General features: G+C 37.4%; 1 protein-coding gene across 1 annotated transcript in view; it reads right to left on the bottom strand.

Annotated features, from left to right (window-relative positions):
* The window catches only part of LOC109393324 (protein eyes shut homolog), a 1,090,347-nt gene that overhangs the window by 109,609 nt on the left and 956,541 nt on the right, over nucleotides 1-24,197 (bottom strand).

The raw sequence follows: 24,197 nt of genomic DNA, 5'->3' as shown, positions 1-24,197 counted from the left end.
GCAACCTACATTCACTATACCTAAACCTTTTGATGGATTCTTTACCATTTGGAAAGTAGGGAGAAAATATAATGAGCTCATTTTTATACATATATTACTTGAAGCATCCATGGATACCCTAGTGAATATGTTAAGTAGTGTTGAAATAGGTTAGGAATATACGAATACCTTAGCTTTGATTAAAATTAATGAACCTATGGATTACAATTGTAGTTGGCCTAAGGGAAAAGGCCAATAAAGGAAAATAAAGTTTGACTCAAATATCTAAAGAATTTAAAGTGCTGGACTAGCTACTTATCATATCAATGAGATAAGAAAGGTTGCACTAAAAGTAGTTATCCATGATAATTTTGTTACCATGCATGGTAAGATATCCACATTGTGGGAACATGGGATGGCAGAGTTCTTTTTAAGCTTAAATGAATACATACTCTTCTTTTATATTAACAAACACAATTACGTACATGAAATAGCTGTTCTTCCTGGGACAGTTGTGAGATGAAAGCTATGCCCATGAGGGAGAGCTCACTGAACAGAAAGCATCCCAGATCATTTTAATACAAATATTGATGACGATGACAATGACAATGATGATGATGCAAATTCATTATAAAAGGAAATATCTGGGATGCATGCTAACCTGGGAAGAATGTCAGGGCAACAGGAGTAAACAGAAATAGCCCCAAGCAAATTAGAGGCATGGTTGCCCTCTATTTGGGGTATTTATAATATTTTAATACTATTTAAAATAATATTTCCCCCTTAGCCTAGTACAATGTTTATAATAATATTTTCTCCCTTAACTTGTTGTTATACTGAGTGTATTAATTAAGTATAAAGAATTCCCACATTAAATTAATCCTGAAGTATAGTGGCTGTTATTTTTTTTAACTGCTATATTAACTGGAAACTCATTCTACTAGGGTTCAAATCTACATATAATTAGGGCATGATCTTCGAGTAATATTTTGTTTTCAGTTGATAAACCTGAGATACAAAGCTCAGAGAACTGAAAACATCTTTCTTGAAAAAAGAACTCCTGATAATAAATCATGGCTTTGCTACCTTTGATACAAGTGTGCTGCTTTTCTTCTTTTTTCCCCTTTAATCCTGAAAGGGATAATTTGAGTTTTAAATATAAGAGGTTGAAAGTGGCTTCAGGCTTTTTCAATTAAAAGTTTAAGTTTTCAACTTCTTTGCACTGGAAAAGACTAATTCCCTCCTTGGAATCAGTTGACATGACGTTAAAATGGACCATGCTATTTCTTTGAAAACCATGTACAATGGCCAGCCTTCATCAAAAGGTGTTTCGGCTGGAGGCAAGCTTCTCAGTTCAGTAACCTTATGGATGGTAAAGGACAGTTTTAAAAGGCATTTATACCTAGTTAACACTTTTTTTTTGACACTATTAGATGTGACAATTTTCTTTTATATTAAATGGATTAAAAAAAAGAGAAATACTCAACTTTCCCTGCTGTTTCAATAGCTTCAATTAGTTTCTTTCTCCTCATTTGCTCCATCAGATGGGCTAGATAAGATTTCACTATTTGGGGGATCATTTTAAGCCTCTTTTCTAGCAGTTTGTTATTTTTACAGCTCCAATGATTCACCATAAAATGCATATCCATCTGCAGGAAGCAGTTCCTAAATTGCTTCACTCAACAAATCCAAAACTGCAAGGCTGACTATAGCACAGAAATAGAACTGACTTGGAAAGGGATTACCTATTGGGTTCAGAAACCCTTTTTTCTCAGACAGGTTATGGCATGGAACAGATCTGGGAATGCCAGAGGCAACTTTTACTTTTATTTATTTTTAGTAAGAATCATTTGAAGTTTTGTTTCATTGGTTTGAACTATTTCCTGGTTAAAAAAAAGTTGTATTTCCTGATAACTAACCTATATGTATAAATTATTTGTTGTTACAAACTCTCCAATCCAGCTCACACTGAATTAAAATTTTCTTTGCAACTTAAAATTATATTAGAATAGATACATCCTTAAATCCCTTTTTCTCAGAATTCCTTAAATCTTAAATTGAATTCATTTCTGAATTCATTTAAAGTTACTCCCTCTCCCTCCCACTCCATGGCACATATATACAAAATATTAGTCTTCAGCATGGAGACGTTATCTCTCTTTCTCATATAACCGAGTAGAAGTTTTGACATAGTATTTTATGTACATGAGAGTGTAAAATGGGTTAGAAAATCTTGATTTATCTCATTTGCTTTAAATCTAAAGTAAAATAGACACAAAAAATATGGGTCAAGGGACAAACAGTTGTTTGCTAGTTTAATCACATGTGGAAGCTATTGCTATCCTTGGGACCTGGAGAGGTTAATTATTCTACTGGATTTTTAAAGACAGGACACAATTTATCTTAATACTATGTCAGCATTTTCCTGAAACTGATTTAGCCTTTCACACTGGAAAAAAGAGACTCACTAGAACTTTTAATTGAAAAATCCTGCAGCTACTTTCAGCCTCTGATATCTCAAATCAAGTTATCTCTTTCTAAAACAAGGAAAAAGAACTAGCTCATCTGGAAGTTGCTCAGGAATCATTTATTATCAAAAGTATTGTTAGTGACTGTCCCAATTCCTTCAGGACACCTCTAGGGATGAAGGCATATCATAATATATAAAACAGACAATTTAAGGGATGCTTTATTACAAAAGGTGTCACTCAAGTTTCCAATAAATAGCTTCATGCAAATCTTTTTCCAGGGATACACCGTTTTCCAAAAGGAAGGCTAGGCCACTGTGTTTGGTTTTGCGCTGAAGTTTCTTGAAGGTGTTCCACAGCATCCGTGAGAAGCAAGGGGGATGGCTTTATATCCCTCTGCCATGCCTCAGCCAGAGCTAGTTTGCTTGTATCTTGAATTATCATTTGTCACTCACTCAATAAACATTTCCTGGACTTCCCTGTGCCAGACACTGCTAGGCACTGGGACACTGTGGAGGATAAAATAGATATTATCTCATTTTTTATTGAAGTTGGTAGGAATTAAGCAATTGAGTATAAATTTACCAATGATGTTCACCGCTAAGAAAGGATATCACATTGTGCTACAGGAGAGCACAGCACAGGCATCTTTGATGTGAGTGGTCAGAGGGGAATTTTCAGTTGAACTAATCATTAAACTGAAATATAAAAAATTAGAAACTAGCCTAGGTGAAGAGTGGGGTGTGTCTCAAACAGTGAACAACATATGCAAAGGCCAAGATATGAGAGAAAGATATGCCCTAACCCAGAACTTGATAGCAGCCATGTTTGCCTGGAGTTCAGAAAAGGGGAGGGGATTTGAAAAACCAGGTGGAGGCTAGATCATGCAAGAATGTCTCGATTTTAAATCAAAATAGTCGAACATTTAACTTAAACATAATTAGTGTGATTTTACCTCCAACAGTTGATCAAGGCAAAATTCCATAAAAAATTCCTATTGTACATCATAACATGGTGTTCACCTTTCTTTGTTCAATGAATTCTTTCAGCCAGTAATCAGTCACAACACTCCCTGGTTTTAGCTTTTAAAGCAATGACTTCCTGTTACATTTGGAACAAAATCCAACCTTTTTTTTTAAACCAGGGTCCAGAGGGCTGGACATGATCTGGCACCTGCTCCCCTCTCTGACTCACTGTGCTCCTGTCCACCTGCCCTCGGTGTACCCAGTTAATGCCCTTGGCCCACTGACTTCAGACTTAGCTTCCCTGGACAGTTCCCTGGGAACTCACTCCTGGCACTCTGACAGCTTCTCACCTCAAGAGCACAAATCATTTTTTGTCTTGAACTCAGGACCCTCTCAGGTCCCTGCTTGCCCTGTAGAAACATATCCTGAAAGAGCAGAGTGAATGCCCCATGGGACAACCCTTAACCAATGGTGATTGAAAAAGAGTGAGAAAATGCTTCTATCTTCCATCCTTTAGTTGAACACTGTAAGCATCTCAGGTCCCTGCAGAATGGAGTCCCTATCGCCCAGAGCAGGGACTCAATAACTTCCCCTTCTGTTAACTTTCCCCCTGCTCTGTCTCCCTGTCCCCTGCTCTCCACTTGCTCCTTGGGGTCACCTCCACTATGCTGCTTGTACATAAACCTGTGTGAAAATGTCTGCTTTTGGGGAGAACCTAAGCTATGGTCCTGATTTTTCTGTTTTCCAAACCTTCTGTGTTTGCTCCCCATCTGGGCGCTTTGTGCTCTGACTGGAACCCTCTTGTCCTTTTGTTTGACCTTTGCATGACTGGTGCCTTCTCATCACTGTTTAGCTAAAATGTTATCTACTGAGAGAAGCCTTTCCTCTAATGCCACCGCTAGAATACTCATTTCTATTCACTACATTACTCTTAATATGTTTATGACCCCTGGTCACTTTTGAAGTGTTCTTATTTACAGATGCTCCTCAACTTACAATGGGGCTACGGCCAGATAAACCCATTGGAAGCTGAAAATATCATTTATGTCTAAATGCATTTAGTATGCCTAACCTACCAAACATCATAACTTAGCCTAGTCTATCTTAAACATGTGCAGGATGCTTATATGAGCCTACAGTCAGGCAAGTATCTTGAGTTTTATTTCAAGAGTAATTGCATCCTTTTCTTCTCACCATAAGTGGGAGACACCGATGGTCATTTGTAGACACAATAGGATGCAAAAGCACACAACACAATGCCCCTAAACTGCTGGCAACACAGTACACTGTAGAGTTATCAATCATTTACCCTCGTGATCACCTGGCTTGGAGCTGTGGCTCACTGATGTTGCCTAGCATCATGAGAGAGTACTTTATGAAATATTGCTAGCCCAGGAAAAGATCAAAATTCAAAATTTGAAGTATGGTTCCTACCCAATGCATATTGCTTTCACGCCATCTTAAAGTTGAAGTACAGTAAACTGAACCATCATAAGTCAGGTTTTTTTTGTATTTTCTTTTTTTTAAAGATTTTTTATTAAAATATAGGTAACATATAACATATTAGTTTCAGGTGAACACCATAGTTATTCAACATTTATATACCTAAAGAAGTGATCACCATGATAAGTCCAACAACCATCTGACACTGTACCATGGTATCACAATATTATTGACTATATTTCCTATGCTGAACATTACATCTCCATGACTTATTTGTTTTATACCTGGAAATGTGAACTTCTTATTCTCTTTCACCTTTTTCCCTCCTTTAAAAAATTTTCAATTACATTCAATATTATTTTATATTGGGCTGTCAGAAAAGTCATGACACATTTTTGCAATGAAAAATATAGAAAAAAATGTCATGACTTTTCCGACAATCCAATATTAATTTCAGTTGTGCAGCATAATGGTAAGACATTTATATAATTTAAAATGTGATCTCCCTGATCACGTGGGTCTAATAACCACCTGGCACTATACATAGTTATTACCATATTATTAACTATATTCCCTATGGTTTACTTTATATTCCCATGACTATTTTGTAACTACAGTGTGTATTTCTTAATCATTTCACTTTTTTCACCTTGCCCCCAACCCTCTCCCATCTATCACCCCATTAAATCCAGTACCCACCTGACACCATACATAGTTATTACAATATTATTGACTATATTCCTTATGTTATACTCTACATCTCCATGACTACTGTGTAACAACCAATTTGTACTTAATCCCTTCCCCTTTTTTACCCACACCTCCAAACCCCCTCCCATCTGGCAACTATCAAAATGTTCTTTGTATTTATGAGTTTGTTTTGGTTTTGTTTGTTTATTTTGTCCTTTAGGTTCCACATGCAAGGGAAATCACATTGCATCTGTCTTTCTCTATCTGACATATCCACGGAGCACAACACTCTCCAGGTCCATCCATGCTGCCACAGATGCCAAGAACCCATTCCCTTCCATGGCTGAGCAATAACCCATTGTATATATGTACCATCTCCTCTTTATCCATTCATCCATCAACGGGCACCCAGGCTGCCTCCACACCCTGGCCATTGTAAACAATGCTGCAATGAACATATAGATGCACATGTCCCCTTGAAGTAGCATTTTGGGTTTCTTTGAATAAATATCCAAATGTAGAGAACTAAACATTCTTCTCACACATTAAATAATACTTCAATGTTACTTTTTAAATGATATCCAAGACCAGAAGTAATTTATCTTTTCTTTCACAAATTGATGACATTCACTTATCCATTCAGACATTAAGTGAATATTTATGAAGTTCTGACATGTGTCAGGCACAGATTGGCCTTGAAGATAGAAAGACACATAAGACAAAACTATTATATCTTACCAAGATTTTAGATTAGATTAGTTGTTTTTAAAATTTGTTTTGCTTCCTAATTGCTATGGGAGCTTGTCAAAAATACAGATCCATAGGTCCCACCATGGAGCCTCTGGAAGCAGAACTTGTGGGTAAGGGAGCTGCAAATGTATATTTTTAACAAGTTCCTAGATGATTATGATACACATCTCCAGTGACCTGGTTTCCATCCTCCCACAATATTTCCATTGCAAGAGTCTGACCCACTTTGGGAGTAAAAAGAGAGTCTTTATATTGAACTGAGTCTCTTCAACATTTTTTAGATGTAAGCAGTGGTTATAGTTGTACTCTTTGGGGGGGGATATTCTTATTCCAATGTGAATGGTATATAGTTAATGTCAAACATTTGTTGAACAATAAGTGAATGACTGACAGTCTTTTCAAACCAAGCTGTCTTCAGATGAAACGTCTCTTACATGGCATGGTTTCAAGGCCTACAAAGGAACTTAAAAGTTTTGAGATTCCTGGTATCTATTATAAAAAAGGAAACTTGATGCTCAGAGCTTCTTTTCATGCCTTGATTTAACAGTGTCTAAACAATCTATACATTTTTTTAATTGAGTTAAAGGAAACATCACATTATCTAATGGCATAGGTAATACATGCATCATCTTAAACCTGTTTTATTTCAAGGAGCATTGAGTTTTCTTTTGAATCCATTTTACAGGACTAAAACTTGACATATTTCAAGTTTGTATTTTAAGATCTCTTGTCTATAAATCAAGACCTAGTCTCCATTTTCTGTTAGATAATAGGAAATCAAGTCATTGTTGGAAATGCCATAGTTTGTACAGACTAAGCAAAAAGAGAAAAAATTTGCATATATATGGTTACACACTGAAAACAATTTGATATTATTTTAGATTATTGTGTTAAATATTTAGAAGATTCCAGAAATACATAATGTTATATAAGTTGCAACACAGAATATTTTCAAAGTGATGAACTTTTTAGGAATTTGGTAATAAGGTGATAAGGAAATGATGAGGTGTTAAAGAAGTTAGTTTCTGCTTTGAATTTTTTTAGTCCATTATTTTTATAGATGTCTTATAACACTTCAATCTATATACTGACCTTTTATTCTGACTGCTTCCTTAACTTCCTATCACACATTGGGAGGTGACTGTAAATTATGAAAAATTGAAAGTGCCCCCAAAGTGTTCAATTAAATGCTATAAAACTGAGTGTTGACATTTTCCAAAAGTGCAAAAAGTGCAATAGCAAGCGTTTCAGAGTGTTGACTATTATCATGGAGAGAAACTGTACCTGAGAAAATTAAATCTGAGTATAGAAGGTGAAGAAACTTTTATATTTGTCAGAAAAGGTTGTTTTCTTACTTTTTGCTAATGCAATGTAATTAAGCACCTAATTGCTTTTATTCTCCTTCAAATCAGGAGGGCAGGTATGTCAGAACACTGTCAGGCTCATTTATTCTAATAAAATGTAACCAGTTGACCTAGAAACAAATTGATGGGACAAGGGCCCATCAGTGAGACTGCATCTGCAGACATAGGACCAATTAGATATTAATCTAAGCTTCAAATATGTAAATACACTGCTTTGTTCTAAGAAAATGTTAATAGTTTTATTTATATTGAGCATGGAGTATAATAAGAATATATTCAGACTCTTAAGTGGCCCAAACTTAAAGGACCTTAACTAAAAAGGATATAAAATTTATTTTTGTTGGCTTTTGTAAAAAGAATAGGGTGTTCAGCATAGACATTTTAAGGTACATCTTATTTAAAATTTAAATAGCATCTTTTCCCACAATCTCAATGATTTCATTTTGCTTCAGTTGTTAATCAAATCAACTAACATTGTATCAATCTACTATAATATGAACCATATTATAGTATTCATTATTACATAATAGAAGAGAAAATGGAGGCACAATCATAAAATAAGCATTTTAGATTTTAGGAGACATAAAGAATCATTTAACACCTGTTTTATTTTAGAGATGGAGGAATTGAAAACTATAGTCATCACAGCTAGTTAGAAGCAGAGCTGGAACCAGAAACTAAACCCCTATGAATAAAAGCAATAATTTAGGAGATAGCTGGTTAACCTGTCACAGTCATTCTGTAAATCTACATAATTTTTGGATGACCTTACAATTAATGTTCGGTTTTATCTATTTTGATCTTAATCCTATTTGGTCCTCAATCTACCTGGCATCTTTTAGTAAGGTGCATCTACCAATCAACTTATTACTTATAAGGTAAAGTCTTGTCTCCTCTGCTTGCCCTTACACACTTTTCAGCCTCATTCTCTGCTATCCTAAACTGAACACCTAATTCTTCCTTCAATGATATATTTTTCCCAGTACCCATTCATACTTCTGTGCCTTTTTTACTGAGCTCTGCCCTTTGCTTAGCATACCCTTCCCACAAATCTTCCTTTTTTCACAAATAATTCTTATTTAATCTTTAGGAATGAAATCAGTTGGCATTTTTTTTTTTTTTTGGAAAGCTTTCAATAGACTTGCTAGGTCTTTTGCTGGGAGAGGCCATCTCTTGCTTGCGGTCTTTCAACTTCTACAACTTCCACTGAGCTGCATAAGAACGGGCCTTGGGCCTGAAACACTTCTTACCAAAAGATAAAGAACCCACACAGCCTGGGCTGGGTATATCAACTTGTGCGGAAATATCTTTCCCTGTTTCGTGCTCAATGAATGCTCTTTTTGTTTTGTTTAAGCATGTACGTCAAGGGACCTTAGTCATGCTCTGAGCTCTCAGTATTTCAGACTCCATGTGGGAGGAGTTGGGGTCCTTCAGCTGCAGCACAAGAGAGGTTAGTGTAGGCCAGTTGCCCTGTGTCAGCTGCTGTGGTGAGGGGGAGGGAGTCACTAGCCACGAGAGACGAATGCACACTATCAAAGCTGATCTTGCTGTCTCCTCCTTGGAGAAGAGTAAAGAAAGAGTAAGTGAAGCATTGTCCCCTCCTGTTCTTGGCTGTGTTGTGTTTCTCTTGGCAACTCTGATACCATGACACAATGGACAGAGTGTTGGAATCCTCTCCTGGGGTTGATGCTTGGTGCATGGTGTTCTGCTCTACATCTTCCATGAACTCGGTCGGGTGTTTGTCTCTACCACCCCAAAGCACTTTATGCATATTTTTATACTAGTATTTACCACATTACTGGATATGTATCTGTCTGTCTGACTATCCTCTATGATACTTGGAAAACCATCTGCCTTCCATAATTTCTTAAATTGTTCTCGTAATTTTCATGACTCCAACCATTTCCTACTTGACTCTGAATCTCGAATCTATATGTCCATTCTACACGTTTTTTTGTGATTACCAAGGTTTTATTACTACTATGCCTTCTAAGCAGTTCTTCTCTCATTATATGTATTACAGTGCATTACATAATTTGTTTATAGGTCAGGCCTCTCAATGTCAAAAAATGTGTCGTAAATCATTTTGTATGCCTAATTCTTATGTACTAAATACATGTATCTATCTGTTTGCTTAGTTTATTTTTTATAGACTTTAGCTTTTAGGGCAATTTTAACTTCACTGAAAAATTGAACAGGAAGTACAATGAGTTCCCATATACTTCCTGTCTCCACACATGCAGAGCCTCTCCTGTTATCAACATCCCACACCAGAGTGGTACATTTGTTATAATTCCTAAACCTACGCTGACACAGCATTGTTACCAAAAGTCTATAGTTTACTTTAGGATGCACCATTGGTGTTGTACATTTTATGGTTTGGACAAATGCGTAATGTCATACATCCATCATTATAGTATCACCCACACTATTTCACTGCCATAAAAGCTCTCTGTGTTCCCTCCATCCTAATTTCTGTTTTTTTCTAGGATGTCATATCGTTACAATGATAAAGCATATGATTCTGGCTTCTTTTGCTTAGAAATATGCATTTAAGTTTTCTCCATGTCTTTTCATGGCTTGATACTGCATTTCTTTTTAGTGCTGAATAATATTCCATTGTCTGAATGTACCACAGTTTATCCATTCACCTACTGAAGGACATCTTGGTTTGGCAATTATGAATAAAGCTGCTAGTGCTTAGCTATTTTCATAATGCAAAATATGTTAAAAACCTATTAAAGTATATGGAAGTGGACAAAGAAGTAAGTATCGAGTCCTTTCTTTTTTCCCTCTTTTTTGTCCCACTCGCCATCGATGACCTCTGTGAACAGTTTGGTGCTTATTTTTCCAGTCACTTCCGTGGCAAGTTTATTGAATGACTAAATTAGTTTAAGGAAAAAGATGTTACTTAATTAAGCCCAAAACATGCATTGAGTCCTGCAGTTGGCTACATAATGGCCCACAAAGATATCAGCTCCTAATTCCTGGAATCTGTAAATGTTATCTTATCCAGAAAAAATATCTTTGCAGATATACTTAAGGATTTTGAGATGGGGAATTATATCTTGGATTTTCTGGGTGGGTCCATCACAAACAACTTTCTAAGAGAGAGGCTGAGAGGGAGAGAAATATTGTTCAGACAGAAGAGGAGAAGGCAAGGTGACCATGCAGGTGGAGATTGGTGATGTGGCAACAAGACAACGCTGCAGTCACCAGAAGCTGGAAGAGGCAAGGAATAGTACCTGTCCTACAGCATCCAAAGAGAGCGTGGCTATGAGCTATCCTTGATGTCAGCCCAGTGATACTGATTTTGGACTTTTAGCCTCCAGAACTATGAAAAATTATATTTCTTTTTTAAGTCACCAAGTTTGTGGTAATTTGTTACAGTAGCCATAGGAAACTAATACAAGGTCTTGAGATGTTTCTGCACTGTGTCATATAGTGCGGGTAAAAAGACAAAGAGGACACTGGCTTTGACCTTGAAAAGTTAGGAATGGGGGCTGTATAATAGACTGGTGGTGGCAAGAAAGTCTATGTGCCAAGGTAAGTGGCTTCCATTTCCCAGTGATCAACAAGAAGCCAGCAGAAGTTTTAAAGTAGGAGGTGGCACCATGACCTTTGTTTCTGAGGAAGATGGAGAGTCTGGAAATAAGGACACGAATGAGATTGTCCCTCTGTGACAGCGGCAGCAGCACAGAGGAGCGATTGGAATTTAAGAGATTTTCTGATGGAATTGAAAATATTTAGTAATTGTATCACTTTTGAGCCATGTTATCATTCTGTGGTCAACATTTATCCCCAATAACGATTTCTGCTTAGATTTTTGGGCTTTCTCTACCTAAATCACAGCAGTTCTGAAAAATGACATAAGTATTATTTTGAAAAAAATTGATCAAAAATAATGTTCTTTTAAAGATGTGATTTTAAACAACCTTTCTCCATGTTCTTGATAGTTTTTTTTTTTAAGTGTGGATCTATGGGAAATGAATCAACACAGAAATTTATACCAACTTCTATCAAGTAAAGATTACTCATATAATGATTTAATTTTAGGTGATCTCAAACGTAATTTGAATAATATATCAAATTATCGTGAATGGACATAACTATCTTTTCAAGTGTTAAATCCCAGAGAAAATGTAAGATCAAATAAATGTCATTCTAACTACGCGTCGATGAAATCACTTTGCTAATAATCAAATAGACTAGTCAGGTTAGGAAGTAATGAGTTTTTAACACATTCTTTCTGAAGAAAAAGTGCAATTCTTTTCAAATGAAGTTCAAATAAACATGAAGTCACTACCAGACTGCTCTGTACTAGTGATAATTACTTTATAAAAGGTTAATAAATGTCAGATAAAAGCAGCCATGACCTGTCTAAAGGTTAAGCTGAAAACAGCTAAAGTGAAATAAAGAAGGGGCAGGTTATCACATTTATTGACTGACACTGACACTTAAGAGAAGAGACAATTCTGGAATGATTAATTGATAATTAAAATTCAAACAAGCGTCTTTCACCTCTAAACATAAAAATAATTTAAGAGCCTTACCAGGCTCACACTGCCTACTAATGTATTTCTGTTCCCTCTGCTTTCTAAGGATCAGCAAAACTCAGCGGCTCGTCTTATTTCTACGTGTCTTCATAACACGTGCTGAGTTAGTGGAGGAGACACACACAGGTAGATCTTGCAGCACAGGGAGAGGCGGGGCCCCAGATGTCACTCTCCTCTCCAACATCCCACAGGGGTTCTCAGTCACATTGGGACTGATGCCAAACACTCAGCTTGGGATATAAGTACTTTATGATATGATCTTGCCTTCTCTTACTATCTTTCTCACTACTCCTTCAAAGCCAGATGCTTCAGCTAGTAAAGTACTTGCAGTTGCTCCAAATACTCCATGCTTTTGCATATACCCAGAACACGGTGTCCTTTCTTCAAGTGTTAGGCTAATTCCTCCTTACGCTTCAGGATCCATTCATGTCATCTCTTCTGGGGAGCATTCCCTGACCCCTCCAGGTGGGATTCCTGGATCACAGGATTGACTACAGTGCACGCACATTTTGGGCTTACACATTCCTCTCCATTGCTCCCTTAGGACACACAGGCTGACTCATATACTTTATGTATCCAGTATTTAAAATGCCCGTCAAATAAATAAATGGATTTCTTAGGGATAAAGAGAGAATATCTGATGACAGAAGGCTAAAGGGGTAGTCTTTTTGTTACTTTTGGCTGAAACATAAATTTTATAGCATGGTGTCATCAGAATGCTTTTCAGAAAAGGGAGCACCCTCTTATTTGTTTTCAGTTGATATTAGCCTTCCCTTTTCCTTAATACCATAATAAAAAAATAATCAGATGTAGCTACGTGGTTTGCTTTGCATCTTCCTATGAAATCAAACTTTTAAAGATTTTTTTTTTCATCTGTTACTCCCTTCCAGTATGGCTATTAAAAAAAAGTCAAATGTTTTTAATGACTGAACAGCCTGCAGGAGTCACCTAAGTTTCTCTTTCTTTTTCTTTACTTATTTTTTTCTTAGCACAGAATAACATTAACAAATCCATCTCCTCTAGATGTAAATGTGTGGTATATTAAAATATACACAGTTTTTGGTGGTGCCCTGCTGTGAAATGCCCTTGCTTTGTAATGAGCTTTATTATCAATCAGAAAATAAGTATAATGGGAGGTGGTCCATGAGAAATCAAATTATATGTAATTTCTTTTAATAGCAAACAAGAAAACTCCATATATTGTACAGCACACAACTTCCTCCTTTGTTCAGTTCTCAAACAAATCCTAAGGGTTGAGGCTGTCCACATGTACAGCAGAGAGGCCCAAGTAACTCACCTTTCCTTGACTGACCGAACCTGTTCAGAAGCATAGAGGCGATGTGGGAGAACCCGGTGGGGCTTTAAAAGCAGGGGAAGAGTTGAAAATGACATACAGATTTAATATTTCCTCCAGCTCACACACAGATCCATCATCAGAAAATTGAAGCCTTATTGGCTCGAGGCATTGGAGAATAACCTCTGTGCAATATTTTACTGGATGCTAAGCTATGCAAGTACACGAATAACCTCTAGGAAGGCAAGCTTAAAAATAAAAACAAGGAAAAAAATAATTGAATGGAGACACCAGTGGCTGCACATTTTGGGGGAGATAGACTTCATAAGTTTATTTTAGGCAAGTTTACTAAACAAGCAAAGAAAACAAAACAACAACCCTCAGGAGGAAAATAGGCAGAATCCAGAGTTGCTATGGTATATTTTCTAAAAAGGCCAATATTAACAAAAATATGAGACATACAAAGACATATTAGGGAAAAAAGTAGGGAATAAAAAAATATTTTGAATGCCCTCAGATGTTGGATTTAGCATACAAAGAATTAAAGGCGGCTATTCTAAATATGTTCAAAGACCTAAAGAAAACTATTTAAAGAGTGATGACAATCATTCAGTGACTAGAAAATCCAATGATGATATGGAAAATATTTTAAAAATAGAAAAGCAAATGGAAATTCTTTCAAATGTAATTGAAAAGCACAATGACTGAAATGAAAAATTTACTAGAGAGGCTCAACAGAAAACCTGAGATGCCAGAATAAAAAATCAGTGAGCTTAAATATAAATAAATAGGAATTATTCAAACAGAAGGATAGAGAAAAGTACTGAACTAAAATGAACAGTCTCAGAGACATGTGTGATAATATACATCATACAGACACATGTGTAATGAATCCTAGACAAAGAACAAACAGAAAAAGAGGCACAAAAATATTTGAAGAAAAAATTGCTAAAAACTTCTCAAATTTTATGAAAAACCTTAATTTACAAATTCAAGGAGCTCAATGAATCTCAAGTAAGGTAAGCACAAAATCACCCACACCTAGACACACAATAGTTAAACTTTTTTTTTTTTTTAAAGATTTTTATTGGGGAATTGGGGGGATGGGAACAGTGCTGGGGAATTGGGGAAAGGGGAACAGACAAGTTGCTGTCGTTTTGTTCTTCAATCTAGTTGTGGAGGACGTTGCTTCACTGGCCCAAGTTGGCACCATCATTGCGCTCTTCTCTGACGAGGCAGATCAGTCGCCGGCTTCTGGACGGCCGCTCACTGCGGCTGCTGGCCGCTCACGCTGGCTGCTGGCCACACACGGTAGCCCATGGCAATGCACTGCCACAGGGACTGCAGCCCACGCCGTCGCCGGCGACTCATGGCAGCCCAGCTCCAGGTTGAGCTGTTGTTCAGCATCTTAGCTGTGGAGGGCAGTGTCACTGGCCCTCATATGTGGGATCCGAACCGGGGCCCTCTGGCATCCCAAGCGAGTTCTTAACCATCGCGCCACTCGGCCGGCCCCAATAGTTAAACTTTTGAAAGCTAAAGCGGAAAAGAAAAACTTGAAAGTAGTAAAAGGAAAAAAAAAATCCTCATCACAAACAAGGCAACAACAATATGATAATAAGTTGACTTCTTATCAGAGACAATGGAGGCCAGAGGGCAATGGATAAGATATTCACATTTCTGAAAAGAAAGTGTCAACCAAGAATTCTACCCAAATAAATTTAAATAGTACACTAAGAAATATGTATTTCTTAGTTTTTTTCACCATATTTCTTAGTTTTACCAAATTTCTTAGTTTTATTTTTTTTTTCCCATTTTTTCCATTAAAAAAGGCATTAAAGAAGAAATAGAGGAATAGTTCATCTACTGAGGGTGAGAGTATATGGGTAAATGTTCATGTTATTTGGGATGGGGGCTGGTGGTAGAACTAGGTGTGAACTCTCTTCTGATTGCTTCTATCAGGGTAATCTGCTAAGCTTTAAAAGGAGAGGAGGTGCTAGATATTTGAGGAGAAAAGAGACATATGATATGTAACCTAGGAAAAGGGAAGCGTGAATAGGGTTGGGGGATGCAGTAGGATGTTGGAGTTGCACTAAGGATCTGTTGGAAATTAGTGATCATGTATTTAAAGTTCAACTAGTAATCATGCTTTTCTCAAGCCAAGGTCATCTGCACAGGTGTAGGTGCCATGGAGGGGGAAAAAAGCAGGAGATTTGAGGTTATATGCAGAGTGTGGACTGATTGGGATGGACTCTGACCTGGATGTGGAAGAAAATGAAGACATGTCAAGGGGTATCAGGGTCATTGGGGTGGCTATCCAGGGTGTCGGGGGAAGAACATGAGCAAGAGCACAGATGCATAAGTACAGGATACGTATAGAAAAGTAAGGAGTTATACCTGCCAGATGTGACAGACAGGTAATAGGAAATTTGTGAGGCTCAAATTGGTTAGAAAATATAGACTCAAATGATACCTAGATATTTTCTTAAATTTGTTGGCTCTGGGGCTGGCCGAGTGGCTCAGTTGGTTAAGAGCGCGAGCTCTGAGCCACAGGATCACTGGTTCGATTCCCACATGGGCCAGTGAGCTGCACCCGAGCTGAGCTGCTGCTGAGCTGCCAACAGGTGGCAGGATGGCTCAGCTGGTGAGAGCACGTGCTCCTAATAACAAGGTTGCCTGTTTGACTCCCACATGGGACGGTGGGCTACGCCCACCCACAACTAAGATTGAAGGACAACTTGGCTGCTCCCCTTCCCCAATTCCCCAACACTGTTCCCCTTCCCCAATTCCCCAATAAAACCTTTAAAAAAAAAAAAGAAAAAAAATTGTTGGCCTGATTTACCTATCTAATAACGTTTGGTGTTAGTAAAGTTGGGGATAGCAGCCAAGCCAACAGACTGCCACAGTCTGCTGCAAGCCACGCTCAGTCACGGAAGCCACCATGCTGAGAAAGTGAGTTCCACCTTCTCTCAGCCTACGTGTAAGTCAAAGACCTTTCCGTGGTGCATCTCCTCTTGTCCTACGCTTCTCCCCTTTGCTGTCAGCTCCAGCCCACTGGTCTCCCCAGTGTTCCTCACACACACCAGACAGGCTGGGATCCTCCCTGATATCCAACTGCTTCTATCCCTCAATTCCTTTAAGTCTTGTGCAAGTGACATCTTCTCAACTTTCTTCATCTTCACAGGCCTACCCTGACCCCATGTAAAACTGAATACTGTTCCCTTGCCACGCTGCCCTTTGAAAGCAAACCTCCTCCCCTTTACCATGCTTCTCCCTTTTCTACGTTATAACCTTCTAACATTCCCAGTGATCTATGCATTTAGTATGTTTATTTTCTCTTTCCCAGTACTAGAATGTAAGCTCCACTAGAATGTAAGGCAGGGATATGCTGTCTGTTTTGTTCAGCATCTAGGACAGTACCCAGGACCCTGGCCATGCTCAGTAAGTACTGATGCCATGCAGACAGGAGGTGCCCTCCACGCAGCAATAGCCACAATGAACTAGATTAGGAGATGCACATGGACCATGCCTCTGATTTAGTTTCACGCACTGCTCAGGTGAGAGGGATACACAAAAGATCACAGGACCTAAGATATTCTGGGAAGGTAGAATTATACATTTTTATTCCTAACCCCACATTTCATTCTTTTTTATATACCCCCCCCCAAGTTTACTCCAACGTGAAGATAACTAGACCAGTATTGTTCCACTCTTTTTAACTGGTTTTCTGTGGCTTTTCTCATGCAATGTCTTTAATATATGAAAAGAGTCCTACATATAGCTGTGGTAGCTGGGAGGGGGTCTGCCTAGTCTAGACTTTTGCTGGTCTGGATGGGGCTCCGGGTCTTGGTTGTCTCCACTTCAGAGTCCTGGAAATGTAAACAATGTGTCTCTCCTCTTCCTTACCTGCTCCATTGTCTCTGAATGATTTCTTGACTTAAATTGCTTCCAGTAACTCAGCCTAATACATTTATTTCCTATACTCATCATAATAATCATAACAGATTCTCATCTGGGCTTACTAAACATTTTTCCCCCACCTTCACACTAAGCTGACTCTTGCTACTGACTTAGCAACTGGCAACCCAGCAAGGGGATCCATGCCAACTAATTTCTAAGACCAGCGATTTTAACAGGCGGTTCAATATTGCTCGGAGCACGCACACCCAGCTTTGGAAAGATGTGTCCGACTTTGGACTTTTCATCTTAGGGAAAAATGAAGAAAGTCTTTCTAAATTGATCCCGTGGTATGGTACAGGGTGACCCTCTAAATCACCCCCTTGGAATGTGGGCAAATGTGGACGACACGAGGGAGCTCATCATCAGGCCAGAAAATGTGACTCTCCCTTTTGTAATTCTTGTGGAAGGAACTCAGAAGTGTCTGCAGGGGGCTATGGGAGCTGGAGCTTCAGTGCTCCACAGCTGCACAGGCCCCTTCCCGAGAAGCTACAGGTATTTTGTATCTGTGATTCTGAATCCATTGTTTTACATGCCTCCTTAAGTTACAAAAGCTTCAGAGTCTCACAAAACCTAGACCTACCACTGAAAAAAAAACAAACTTAAGTCTAAGAAAGAAGCATACTTTCAAATGGGTCAAACAAGACAAAGTAGAAAGACCTGTTCTGCATATGTGGTAAGATACACATAACATAAAATTTATCATTTACACCATTTTAAAATATACAATTTGGTGGCAACCATCACCTCTATCTGGTTCTAGAACATTTTTATCACCCGAAAAGGAAACACCACATTCATTAAGCAGTCACTCCTCATTCCCCGTTGTATCCTGCCCTCAGAAACCACTTATCTACTTTCTATTTCTACAGAATTGCCTACTCTGGATGTTTCATAGAAATAAAATCATACAGTATGTGGTCTTCTGGGTCTGTTTTACTTCCTTCACTTAGCATAATGTCTTCAAGGTTTATTCATGTTGTAGCCTGTATCGGTATTTCATTCCTTTTCATGTAGAAAGGCCTTTTAAATAAAAGATAGTTTTAGAGAGGGTGTAGCCAATAGAATATGAGGATTCCAAAAGTAAAACTTGACAGAAAGACTCAAATACTTTGGGCGGAAATTTTCATGTTACTGAATCGTATTTAATTCTCTAACCCAGTGGACCAGAATTCACTTGTTCTTTTTAATCATTACATTGATTTCACATGATTTCGACCAACTCCTAAGCCTTTCTTGACTCACATCTAGTCTGCTCAGAGATAATTTTTGTACCAGTCGTCTGTCTTAGCCCTGCCCACTTGACCTGATGCCAAATACTGCCTCTCTCATCTGAGTCAGCATCCAGATTGCCCACTAAAGTTTCTGACAAAAAAACACCTATTTTCCCCTGATTTTAGTGAGAACATTTGAAAATAACCTGTTCTCTGCTAAATTCCTGATGCTCATCTGAACGTCTGCTTTCATATTTAAAAAGCTATGTATGTTACCGAGAGGTGAAAAATAACTGCCAGGTTCACCAGTATTATCACTATGCTGTCAATCTTATTTTGCTATAAAGTGTTGGGAGGCATTTGGAGGAACAGCGATTCTATATGAACAAAATTATATCCATTTTTTTCCTGTTATGAAGCAGAATTACATTACGTAGCTATACAATGCCATGAAGTTTTCAGTAATTTATTTAGCATTTTATCGATTCTATTTTTAGTGTACTGTAATGCAAAGGTTAAAAGGCCTTTTATGTTTTATCTGAGGTGCCGTATACAAATTACTATGCCTACTATGCAAATAATGCCTCCCAAAGAAGTCTGCTGTGTTTATAATAGGACAGACTATTAGCACTTGGCTTTATTTTCTTCTCACTTTGCTTCTTATCTCTGCCTACAACTACATCCATTCTCAGTGAGAGGTTAGTATAATCTTCATGTTTATTCAAACCCAAAAGTCTCTAAACACATATCTTTTAGACTTTGGATACAAATCGTGGCCTAGTTTAGTTTTCTGTCTTAGAAATTTAGTCTTCTATATTGGAACCTTACTGATTCCTTTTGAAAAGCTTTCAGTTTAAAATGCTGTATTTTAACATTATTTAATTTCAAAACATTTCACTGACATCTATCTTTGAAATCTCCTGTCTTGCTTGGGTAAAGGAGGTATGATAATAAAATCAGCTTTCATCTATAGCTCATGCATTCTTAACAGGGAAATATTGCTCCCAGGAGGTGAAAATTGTCTCTCAGGGGTGGCAAAAAAATATTACTCTTTTATGTATGAAGCACAGATATGCATACACTACATAAACAGATATATAGTCTATTCATGGTATTGAAATTTCACGGATGAGGGAATTGGGGGAAAAATGTGCAAAAAACACTTTAGGGGGGTGGGTGACAATGAAAACAGTGGACTGAGAAACACTGGTCTAGCTCTTTAAAGTTTAATAGTGGGCTGATTTTTCACTGTTCCATTTGACAGGAAAGCCAAGGTCACGTAGCGTGCACATGGCAGATCCGTGTCTGGACCCTGGTGTTCTCTCTCCATATCCGCGCTCCTTTAACTGTGGCATGTTGACTTGGACTCGGGCTCTTGCAAGGAAGAAATATCTTTCTCGTTACCTTTTCTTTCAAGATTTGTTCATAAATTAACAGACTGTTTGGTGCCCAGAGTTAATGAATTTATTCATCGTTCCCCCCTCCTGTCTAATGTGTATGAGACTTATACCTCCCCCTTGTCCTAAGTGGGGCATACATCCCTTTAGATTTACAAAGGCCATGGACAAAGAAAAGTGTAGAAACAGGGCTGTGCTGGAGGTAGGGACTGTTTCTAGTCCCCATGGTCCAAACTACTTTGGATCTATCTATAAGGTCAAGGATTTCTAAAGCTTTGAGGTATACTCAACTTCTGTCTGTTTTTTTATCATTCTCACCCTCAAGATTTGCTAAGTCAGCTTCTGATTTTAGTAAGATGGGTTCTAAGAACCCACAGGTACTGCTCTTTCTCTGTATTCCTTTCTAAAATGCTCCAAATATCTCTAAGTATCTCTTTTTAAAGTAACGTAGATATATTAGTGGCAAAACACTAAAAAAAAAAAACCCATGGAAAGGATAACTATTGCATTGTTCTGTACACCTGAAACTAATAGTAAATAAATAAATAAATAAATAAATAAAATAAGTAAGTAAATAAATAAATAAAGTGCTGATGGAAGTCTTAAACTGAAAACAAACAAACAAACAAAACCCCATTATTTTCAACCTAAATAGCATCGGTGCTGACCTCATTCCTCAACTATGGGCAGAAAAAGGAACAGAAAAAATATTTCTTGGAAAGAAAGAAAATTTCTATTTTACATAATTTGCTAGCAAATAAGAGGCTGCTCTAGGGGACTGGTAGGGTCTTTGAAGTCTATGTATTCTTTTATTTTTTTGGAAGAGGAAGGGAATAGAAGATGTGAACATTGGTTATTGGCTGTTTATAGCATAAAATGTTAAGTGGGACATGGAAGAAATGAAGCTGAAAGGTCAGTGTGGTCAAGTCATGAAGAGAATGCAAATAGGGAGATGAGAAATATGGGTTTTACCTGTAGGTCAGTGGTTCTTAAAATGGCCTCTACATAGCCTTCTGGTTTTCATGGAGTCCTGTAAATAACATCACAGGGGGTCAGGGGGAGGAGCCAAGTACAGGAAACTCTAGCTCCGTTTGTCTGAGGAGTTCAGCTTCTGTCTGTTTTAGCTCCTATCTATCATCTATCTATCTATCTATTATCTATCTATCTATCTATCTATCTATCATCTATTATCTATCTTTCCACCTGTGATGTAAAGCTTTAATTCATAAAGCTTCATTTCATAGTTGGGGTATTAAACCAGTGAAATCAGCAAATGCTACAAATCAGACTTTGTGTTCCTCTCCCCCCATTCCTTGCAGAGAGCTGGTTGTTAAATGTTTCCTAGCACACCACTGCCAGTTCTCAAACTTCAGTGCACATTAGAATTAGCTGAGGAGATGTAGAAAAATTCTGGTGCCTAGGCACCACCTCCAGAAATTTTAATTCAACTGATGTCATACAGTTCAGAAAGAACCTGGGAGAATACCACTGTTTAAGGAGTGGATTGAAGAGAAGGAGGACCTTACAAAGTCTGAAAAATGGGAGAAACGAAAGAATGTTACAGCAATCAATGAATTAGAGAGTTTCCAGTTCCATAAGGTAGAATTAGACATTGGCAGGGTATTTTACTCCTTATACAAACCTACCTGCTAAGACTTTTTCAAATAGAGAGGGCCACTTTCAGGGGAAACCCGGAAGCTAAGTGGCTAAATGTCAGTGCTGTTGTTGAAAGCATCCCTCATTGAAGGGGAGATTGGGACTGATAAAGAATCTTTAGATTACAGGGATGCTAAAATTTAATGACTAGCCAATCAGATACATGAAATTCTGATTAATTTATAACAGAATCCTGTGGTCTTGCTAAAAACAATAATGGAAAAAGACTATTCAAACCTTTAGGATTGTATGCTCTGGTTCTTTATAAATAAATACTTCTACCCAAATGGCCTCCAATTAAGTCTTTTTCTTTGGTTCAATGTAGTAACACTAGTTTTTATGGCTTCTGTGTCTTATGGTTGGTTTTACTGTCATTATTATGTTTTTAATTGTGCTTATCATACAGAAGCAGCTTTACATCAATACCAGGACTAAAAATCTTTTAAAGCAAGTTGATATTTTAGGTGGTTATGAAATAATTATTTTAATAGGCAATTAATTATTTTAAAAATTTGTCAGGATAATGTGTTTCAAGTGTCTCTGTCTTTCAATACACTTTCCAAAACAAGAACATTAGATAATTAAAATCCTTACATATGTTTAGAATATTTAAAAAATTTTTCTGCTACTATTTTTCATATTTGCTTGATTTATTGGTTTAAAGTTATGGGAAATTATTTTAGATTGCAGTTGTTCATTACTCAGCATTAAATGAAGTGAATAAAATGAATGAAAGATATTTTCCCAGCATGATTTCAACTTACGGCAGGTTACTTGATTCTGGTTTCTCAAAATAATATGCTATAGCAGTGAGAGAGGAATGCAAACACATTTGGTTTGAACTTGAATGTTCACAGATTATGATATTGTTTAGCAAAGCAAAACATTCTGAAATCTAGGTGGAAGTCATTTGTTAAAAAAAAAAAGCTGTAATGTAAATGCATCTGCACACATTTCAATTGCAGTCACTTTTCCCACTAATCAGCTTTATCAGCGCCATTAGCAGTTGAAGCTGATAAAAATCTGAAGCTCACTTCCTGCTGCTTAGTCTCTTAAGTGTCAGAAATAACATATTCTGTGATACAAATGTCCCGGAGGTAACATGTCTGCTGCTTCCCAACACGGCTATAACTTACTCTCCAGGGTAAACATCTGCCCTTATTCTCATTAAAAATTGCTTTTAAAAATAGAAAATTGAGTAAAAACAAACTAATCAATGAACAGCCTGACACAGAGCCACTGCCAAGAACAGGCTCATTCTGTATTCAAAACATCCACTGATGTCAGAGTTGGCTTTATTTCATTATTTTCCATTTATTTATTGTTTATTTGGTCTTTTATATCATAATTGATAAATCTGGAACAGTAAGACTGAAAATTATCAAAACTTTGGACAATATGACCCTGAGTGTTTCCTTCTAATCATTACGATCATCTTTTTTCTTTTCGCATGTGAAAATACAGTCTGGCATAGATTCAAATTTTTTAGGTAAATAAGTGTATCACTTTCCCTTTTAAAAATTTTTATTATTTATTGTACTACTTGGAGATACCATGGGGTTTTACAACTCCAAATTTGGAAATACATAACAATGCAGCTGCCGAGAAAACACAAACCAAAAAGTGTGCTCTTGGCTAACTATGTTCTTTCCTGTGTATTTCAAATTTAACAAGTACCTATTTATTGAGCATTTACTACGTGCTGGGTGTGTGCAAAGGTGAATAAAACATATACACGTCCTTAGGAGCTAAATGTTTAATGGAGAAGGTAAATGTAAACTAATAATTACGGGCAGCACAACCATAACGATGTCTAGGAAGCCCAAGGCTTATTTATCTAGTTGTTTTTGCCAGTACTGTTAACGTGGGTCCAGGAAGCCCTAGAGTATTGTTTGTTTCCTGACAATTGGCAAGGTTTTAGAGACGGAGGAAGAGCGAGAAAGGGAGGGAGAGAGAAGGAGCTAGAGTGCCACCAACAGCCTGGCACTTCCTGTTTCTTACCATTTTATGCCTCTATTTCAACACCCGAATAGGGAAGCATTCTTTTTGCCCTAAGTCTCTCCATGGTGCTGGGGTTTCTGAATGGCTAGTCTCATGGCATCGTTTAGCATTCAAGGTTCTAGGACAGCGCCGTCCAATATAAATATAATCTGAGCCACATATGAAATTTAAAGATTTCTGGAAGCAACATTATGAAAAAATAAAAAGAAACAGGTGAAATGAATTTTAATAACATCTTCTATTTTATCCAATATATCCAAAACATTATAACTTGCAAATATAATCAATATGAAAAAAACTTGTTTATGAGGTATTTTACTTTTTTAAAAAACCCAGTGTGTATTTTCTACTTACAGCCCAGCTCAGTGCATTCTTCGACATTTCCAGGGCTCAGTAGCTGCATGAGGCTGATGGTGATTGTTCTAGATGTTTAACTCTTTTATTATTATTATTATTATTATTATTA

The sequence above is a fragment of the Hipposideros armiger genome, unplaced genomic scaffold, assembly GCF_001890085.2.
Source record: "Hipposideros armiger isolate ML-2016 unplaced genomic scaffold, ASM189008v1 scaffold_375, whole genome shotgun sequence".
NCBI classification, from domain to species: domain Eukaryota; kingdom Metazoa; phylum Chordata; class Mammalia; order Chiroptera; family Hipposideridae; genus Hipposideros; species Hipposideros armiger.
The sequence above is the reverse complement of the archived record's forward strand: the minus strand, read 5'-3'. Positions and strand labels throughout refer to the sequence as shown.